Here is an 8,868-nt window from a genome sequence, read left to right as displayed (position 1 = left end):
TCATGAACAGGTTACAAGGGGGCGATGGCAGCGGACCCAAACGCAAGACACAGACACTGAACTACTAGGAACTGGACTATGTTTATTAAGAATGCTAGGTAAGCCAAGGAGCGCGGCCAAAATGACAACATAAAGGTAGAAGAAGAGTGACTAATCGGAAGACCAGGACTTGGATCAGGAACTTGAACAGGACAGGGAACTCATGTCATGACTCGGAACTCGGGTCTGGACTGGACTGGGCTCCTAGACTGGATCGGGACTCGGCTCCTGGACTGCACAGGTACTCGGCTACTGGACTCAACTTAGACTCAGCTCTTGGACTGGACTTGGACTCTGAACTTGGAACAGACTTGACGTAGTCACAGGTCATGGAACACTGAGCAGGGGCTCCTCCTTGGGCACATGACATAGCGCCGGGACTCTTCTTAGACACAGAACACGGAACACTGAGCCCAGCTTCTCGGTGTGGGTGACTGACGAGGTTTCTGACTGGCTGACTGACAAGGACGGTCGAGCAAGGAATTGCTGGACCCCAGAGCTACATATAGCCAGACCGAAACGAGAGTCAGGTGCCTCAGTTAAACTACCCAACAGAATAAGGGAAAAATTGAATAACCGGAGTACGGAATCCATAGACGGACTGTGAACCGGATCGCGTATTTCACAGACCGGACCATGACAGGACAGGATTTATTTTCTCTAATGTCACTGACGTTGCTCTATATACTCCATAAATAGAGTGATTAGTATGGTCATTAATGGTTAGTGGAAGTCCAGGCACACGTTAACACCATTACAGACTGTTACAAACCACTATGTGTTACAGAAGCTAGTGTGTGGGCGTGGGTGTGGGCGTGGTGGGTGGTGGCGGTGGCGGCAGGTGGAAAGTGAGGTCGATGGCCTTCCTTCAGGAACGAACTGAATCGATGAAGACAATGTTCAAGTCACGGGGAAACATCCCTACTGTGTAACACTCCCAATGGTGGTAAGACGTTGTCCAAAAGGCAATGAAAATGTTGATCTCCGTCCCCCAGGGATGGTTGTAAATGAAGAGCAGACAACGAGGAATAGAAGGTTCCGGAGAATGAGGGTGTGAGTGCCGACGAACAAAGAACTCTCAGGACACAGAGAGCAGAAAGTGGAATCAGATGTCGGAGTCGATTTAACTATAGTTCTGTTTGAGACTCCCAGACGGCACGTTGTACAGAACCATTCCGCCCCCACCCCAACAACGTACTGCCAGCAGCCAAGTAAAGACGAGACACGATAAATTTATCGCTGTTACCTCTTTTTTTTAGAGTTTTGTTACACAAACTCCATTTACAGCGCGGGAGATCGCTCCTGAGTCTACACACAGCAGTAGTTCAGACTCAGCACAGTGGCGACAATTCTACATAAAATTAGAAAAGTATGGGTTATTATTGCCAACTGTTCTGAATTCATTGAACATTCTGTTTGTTTCCATCAACGAACATTACTACACAATTACATTGCAATGGGCTGCTTTTCAGACCCAATCATTGCTTCACTGCATTAAACAAGAGCAAACAACCCGCGTGTTCTGCCAGCCGGCACACTCTCACTGCGCACAGGCGGACGAAGAGATGGTGTTGCCCAGCGGCGAGCTCAGCGAGCTGTGGCTCACGCTGCAGGAATAGCTCGAGCCCTTGTTCCAGGCAGCGACGGGAACCCGCAGGTAACTGCTCAGTCTGTAGATCTGGTCGGTGTCCAGGGACACGGCGCCTGTCGTCACCCCGCTTGCCGTCTCGACTCCATCTACGCTTCAGCTTAGCGCTACCAAGCCCGGCTTAAAACCATTCACCAGACAGGAGAGAGTGGCCGAACCCGAGCCGGTCTCCTCCGGAGAGGGGGGTAGCAGGAGAACTGAGGGCTGCCGGGATTCGCTACCTGTGTGAGAGAGGAAAAGGAGGGGAATAGAAACAATATTATTTAATGGACTGTTCAAAGATAAAAGCACCGGCGCCGAAAATAGTACAGGCTTTGGGACACAGTATACGTTACATTTGACCCCTCGGGTACAGTCCTTTGGGTTAAGAGTTGGCTGGATTGTTCGCAGCCTTGCGCGTCTACGACGTGACATTATTCATTTAAAAAATGCTTTTGAATCTCCTCTGCTCTCGGTACTGCATTGCGTTAAAACATAACTTCAACACTACTCAATCTCTTCGCTAATTCCCCAGACCCTGCACAAATGATTGGTCCCTCTAGTGAGACCAGTTCCTTATTGTTCAACAACTCCCCAAATTTTGAACTCATAGGGCAATAACTGAGAATGGTACACTTTCAGTTAATGATGGTAAGAAGGCACTTTGGGATGTCCCAAGTTCGGGAAAGCTCAGTGGATATATAAGACTCGGTACCCAGTGGCTGAAGAGGAAGTGACGGAAAAATGGTCTGTGAATCGGTGAGAAGCGGGAAAAGGCGAAACGACTCGTTTAGAACCAGATTGCATTCCGAACCCGTACTAACCCGCCTACTGCCGCTCGACATTGTGACCAGTCTGTTGTCTGCCCAGCACTTTCCCCTGGTGTGTATTATTTTAAGTCTGACGTTTTTCTCCTGTGTTTTCTATAATCATAATGACACGGTTCTTAATCAGAAACTGCGAATTGCGTTAACCTGAAGTGATCAACATCCTGCCCTGTGGCCCAGGATTTACCGCACCCAGAAAAAGTTATGGAATATTGGCAACAAACAAGTTCTCAGATGTGGTGAATGAAGAGGGAAGGGTAGATGTCATGATTGTGGTTGCGATCATTTCCCCGAATGAGATGTGAACATTATTCAAGACAGTATGTGTGATAGCGATAGGATCGACAGTCAGGATGTTTTCCCGTGGGCAGCAATCTAAGCCGAAAGGAGAAGTTCGGTGAATTTTTAGTTTTTAAACAGAGTGGAGGTTGCATGAGCTGGAGGAGGCAGATACAACAGGGACGTTTAAGAAGCTGTTAGGCGGACACGTGAGTGTGCTGAGAATAGAGGGATATGGAGTATGTGTAGACAGCAGGGATTGGTTTAATTTGACATTACAGAGGGGCTGCTGTAATAAGACTATTGAATGGTTCCCTGGTACGATAAGATGGACGATTGACCTCACAACTACCTCGTTACGATCTTGCAACTTATCTACCTGAACTACACTTCCGCTTTGGCTGTTAAATTTTATTCTGCGTTAACCTGTGTTTAACTCCAGGCACTGTCTCATGTGATCATTATGGACAGTATGCAAAACAAAATTTTCATTGCATCTTGTGAAAAGTAGCGAAAATAAACCAATTCAATAATGCTATGCACGGGGCCAATTGTGTTAAAGAGAAGGAATATCGGAAAGTATTGAATTCTGCTACACCGGCTGAAGTAGATCAGAAGTGTCCAACAACAAAAAAATGTTCACAAGTCAAGCGGTCATTAATTTGATTGCTGGAGCTGACTCGACGGCCTATTGTGCCAGACTGAGACAGATGGAACCTGCCTTCCCTGGACGGGATTTTATCCAGCTGTGGGGAATGAGAGTGGCTGCAGTCGGAATTGTTTGCAGCAGAATGAGGGAGTCACTTACTCTTAATATCCAGGATGGTGCCTGGACATAAGATAACCCCATTCTCCCACGCTGCACAGTAATAGACGGCGAAATCCCGGAGCCCCAAACTGCTCATGCTCAGGATGTGACTGTTGCTGGAGGTGTCTCTGGATGGTTGGAAACGGTCTGTGATCCCTGGCCCACGGTATATATTATTGTTTGGGTAATGTTCTAACACATACTCTGGTCTCTCCCCGGGGCGCTGTCGGTACCAGTACATGTAACTTCCAACATTACCGTTCTGTATCCGACACTCTATGCTTACGGTTTGTCCCACGGAAACAGGTCCGGACATCGGGGTCTGAGTGAGCACGACGGCCGCGTGGATATCTGCAATAAAACACAATAAAACCACTGGGTTACTTGGAGAGCAATAAAAAAACAGCATTAATCCCAATTTTAACGGATAATCCGAGCGTGAACCAATCCGACTCTCACCTGGTAAATGGAGCAGCAGCAGCTACAAGAGATGCAGCGCTGGGGACATTCCTCCGGACACAATCAGACAACGAGCGCGCAAAAATTCCGACCGAACCATGTGCAGTTCTGCACACTCCGGGAACCGCTCCGGTTTCAGAGTCTACGAGTCCGTTTATTAATTGGGATGTAAATGAGTGGGCGGCGCCAGAGATAGAATGTGGGCGGAGATTGACTTGCTAACCTTCAGAAAATTTGAATGGCCACCTTGCTGATTTTGAAAACCTTAACCCCTAATTTAAAGATTGTTTCATCTTCAGTTGTATCACATATCCAAGTCTGTAGAACTTTGGAGAATACTCCGGCTAAACTTATTTTAGATATTGTTTCGGCTTCTTCCCTCCGGAACAATCGGTGTGGATGGTGGTTGCACACGGCACCTCGTCTCTGCTCAGAATGGCTAATGACAACAAAACTTTTCAAGGTCACATCAAATTTCTACAAAACCTCTATGCCATCCCAAAATTACGTCGACAATACAGCGGTTCCTATTTGAAAATATGTCATTCCTGCAGAAAACAAGTCGCTGCTTTGCTTATGAGAGAATAAAGTTTGTCGCTAAAATGCGCAACTCCCAACCGACAAGTGATTTTTTTCTCTCTCTCTCGTCTCTAAAGCGGGCCTGGGAAGAATTTAATTTAACGTCCGACATTGGAGTCAGTGGTTGTGCAAAGGGGTTGCAGTGGAACGCAATCAACGCAGCCAGAGGGCATTAGGAGTGCTCCTCTCGGCAGCGAATCTTCCGGGTCTCATTAGATGGGAATTAGGGATGTTTAGTAATAATTGCATCAGTGATGCAAACGGCTGCAGATGCTGGAATCTGGAGCAACTCAGTAAGAGATGAAAGGACTGAACGGGTGTGGCAGCATCTATGCCAGGAAATAGACAGTCGCCGTTTAAGTCCGAGAACGTTCATCTGAAACCCCATTTATGAAATTTTCCGACAGTGAGATATTGAAGCATGGAACAAGAATCCGAAAATAGTCAGACAAGGCTGGTAGGAGCAAACATCAGACTGTCTACATTAGTTCCGGCAATGGCCTCTGTCAACAGGAAAGGATCTGACCCCCGACCCCTGACGTTCCAATATCTTCAGTCGCCATCAACATCCGGGAGGCACCGCTGATCAGAAACGACTGGATTGATTAAATTGAGGCATATTAATTAGATCGTGGTCACAGGTTTAGGATTATAAAATTGAAAGTTCAAAATAAATTTACTATCAAAGTGCAGTAACTCATCATACACAACCCTGAGTTTCATTGACTTGCGGGCATTCACAGTACATATAAAGGAATACAATGGAAGCAATGAAAAGCTAAAAACTAAGACGAACAATCAAACAAGTCAAACTGTGCAAATACAAACAAATATATCCCTGCCTGTTTTGATCTGTGAACATCAACTCAGTCATTCTGCAGCGTCCTGATAACCCTGATAATCAACAAACATGCCAATATTACACTCCGTTCCCTTGTCCAAGTGATTGGATGTACACTAGGAACAGCTGGATTTCTTTTTTCAGCAAATCTTGCGCATCACTTCACAGGTGGCCTGCTGATAATCAACATGCACCGCGTCCGCTGATTGTCAGTCGTTTCGTTGCGTATGTTATGACACCATTACCAAGAGATCACCAAGAGATTTGCCGATCACATTCTCTATCCCTGTTTCCCGCACTTTCTTAATGTGAGGAGTGCGGGGATATAATTGATCAAAGTTACAAAGAAGTAGTCACCCCGCAGTTGCAGGAGAAATGGAAATGGGCAGTTAGGGCAGAGCACCCTTGTGGCCGTTCCCCTCAAAAACAAGTATACCGCTTTGGATACTTTTGTGGAGGATGACCACCCGACAGAATGCCACGGCGACTGGGTTACGGGCACTAAGAATGGGTCCATGGAGCAGAAGAGAAGAAAGGAGCGGTAGTGATAGGGAACTCAACAGAGAGGGGAACAGACAGGAGATTCTGGACTCTTGGACGTGACATCCGGATGGTATGTTACCTCCCAGGAGTGAGGGTCAGGGTCGTCTCAGAGAGAGAGAGAGAGAGACAGAGGGAGAGAAATGTACATCAAATCACATGTGACATAGGATCGGAAGATGTTGAATCATTGTGGGTTGAGTTAAGGAATTGCAAGGGTAAAAGGACATTGATGGCACTTATATACACGCGTCCCAACAGAAGCTGGGAGATGGACCACATCTGACAACAGGAAATAGAAAAGGCAAGGTTATAGTAGTTTTGGGAGACTATAACATGCAGGTCAATTGGGAAAAACAGGCTGATAATGGATCTCAAGAAAGGGAGTTTGTTGAATGCATAAGGGCCAGCTTTTTAGAGCAGTTTTCCGTTCACCTATACTGGATTGGGTGTTATGTAATGAACCGGAGGCGATTAGGGAGCTTTGGGTAAAAGAACTTAGAGGAATCAATCAACACCATATAATTATGTTCAACTTGAAAAAAGTAAAATCTGAAGTAGAAGTATTTCAGTGAAGTAAGGGAAACTACAGTGGTATGGGAGAGGAGTTAACCAAAGTAAACAGGAAGGAGCTGCTGGCAAGCATGTCAGTAGAGCAGCAATAATGTGTGTCTCTGGTGGAAATGAGGAAGGTGCAGGACATTTGCATTCAAAAAATGAAGAAATACCCAAATGATAAAGTAGTGCAAGCGTGGCTGACAAAAAATGTCAAAGCTATTGTAAAAGAAAAGGAAAGGGCATACAACAATGCAAAAATGAGTGGGAAGATAAAGGATTGATACGTTTCAAAAAACCTGCAAAGAGCAACTAAAAGTCATTAGTGTGAAAAGATGAAACATGAAAGCAAGCTAGCAAAGTTTTTTCAAGGGTATGTTAAAAATAAAAGAGAAATGAGAGTGGATATAGGACTGCTAGAAAATGCGGCAGGAGAAATCTTGCGTCAGTCTTCTCTGTGGAAGAAGCTAGCAGTGTGTGTGATGTTGTAGTGTGTGAAGGAAGAGAGAAAATGCTAAATGTACATAGGTCACCTGGACCAGAGGAATTGCACCCTAGTGTTCTGAAAGAGATAGCGTTAGAGACTGCGGTGGCATGAGATATGATCTTTTAAAAATAATTGGACTCTGGCATGGTACCAGACGGCTGTAAAATTTCAAATCTTACACCACTCTTTAAGAAAGGGGGAAAGCAGCAGAAAGGAAATTATGGACCAGTTAGCCTGACCTCAGTGTTTGGGTAGATGTCAGAGTCAATTGTTAAGGATGAAGTGCTGGACTGCTTGGTAACACAGGACAACATAGTACAAAATCAGCATCGTTTCTTTCAGGGAGAATCCTGCCTGACGAACCTGTTGGAATTCGTTCAGATTACAAGTAGGATAAAGCGGATGCAGTGGATGTTGTATATTTGGACTTTCAGAAGGCCTTTGACATGGTGCCACACATGAAGCTGTTTACCACGTTAAGAGCCCATGGTATTACAGGAAAGTTACTAACATGCTCAGAGCATTGGCTGATAGTTAGAAAGCAGTGACTGGGAATAAAAGCATCCTTTTCTGGTTGGCTGCCAGTGACTAGTGGTTTTCAGCAGGGGTCGGTGTAGGGACAACTTCGTTTCATGCTCTATATAATTGATTTAGATGATGGAATAGATGGCTTTGCTGCCAAGTTTGCAGATGATACGAAGATCGGTGGAGGGACAGGTAGTGTTGAGCAAAGAACTGAGACAGGTTAGCAGAATCGGCAGGAACGTGGCAAATGAAATACAATGTTGGAAAATACATGGCCATGCACTTTGGTGGTAGAAACAAACGTGCGGCTTATTTTCTAAACGGGGAGAAAAACAAGGAATCTGAGATGCAGATGGACTTGGAAGTCCTTGTGCAGAACATCCTAAAGAATTAATTTCAGTTTGAGTCGGTGATGAGGAAGGCAAATGCCACGTTGGCATTCTTTTCAAGAGGTCGAGAATACAAAAGCACGGATGTGATGCTGAGGCTTTATAAGGCACTGGTGAGGCCTCAACTGGAATATTGCGAACAATTCTGGGCCCTTCATCTTAGAAAAGATGTGCCGGCATTGCAGAGGATCCAGAGGAGGTTCACAATGATGATTCCAGGAATGAAAAGGTCATCATCCGATGAAGGTTTAATGGCTCTGGGTCTGTTCTCGCTGGAATTCAGAAGGATGGGGGGGGTGGAGGGGCTGGACTTCATTGAAACCTTTCGCATGTTGAAAGGCCTAGACATAGTGGAAAGGATATTGTATAAAGGTAAAAGTTGGAATGTTTAAAGGAAACATCGGGAGAAACTTCTTCAATCAAAGTATGGTAAGAGTACAGAAAGAGTTACCAGCGGTTGTGATGGATGAGCGTCAATTTCAACATTTAAGAGAAATTTGGATGGAGGGAGGGGTATGAATACCGATGATCCGGGTGCAGAATTACGGGACTTACCATATTAATAGTTCGGATCAACTAGATGGACCGAAAGGTGTGATTTGGTGTTGTGGTGCTCTATTTCTTTATGACATTCCATGTTTATTTTCATCGGGTCCTCAGCACTCTGGGGAACAAACAACAAATTTCACGACAATTGGCAGTGATATTGTACCTGATTCTGATGCTGATCCTCACTCTAATGAAGAATATTATTAACGGTGAGTCACGTGTGAGACATCAAAGTTCTCTTCTCTTGCCCATGACTTAATTCACCACCACCCAGCCTTCATTCTGCCGTCACTTTTGGATACTGTGTAATAGATGAGAAGAAGTTTCATCCAATTAAAAGTTCGACTTGTGTGAGACGGTATCA

The 8,868-nt window shown here is 45.3% G+C and overlaps 1 pseudogene; it reads right to left on the bottom strand.

Annotated features, from left to right (window-relative positions):
* Window positions 1-366: 366 nt before the first annotated feature.
* On the bottom strand, window positions 367-4,088 carry LOC132398960 (immunoglobulin lambda-1 light chain-like; annotated as a pseudogene).
* Window positions 4,089-8,868: the final 4,780 nt, after the last annotated feature.

The sequence above is a fragment of the Hypanus sabinus genome, chromosome 9 (assembly GCF_030144855.1).
Source record: "Hypanus sabinus isolate sHypSab1 chromosome 9, sHypSab1.hap1, whole genome shotgun sequence".
Taxonomy (NCBI): Eukaryota; Metazoa; Chordata; class Chondrichthyes; order Myliobatiformes; family Dasyatidae; genus Hypanus; species Hypanus sabinus.
The sequence above is the reverse complement of the archived record's forward strand: the minus strand, read 5'-3'. Positions and strand labels throughout refer to the sequence as shown.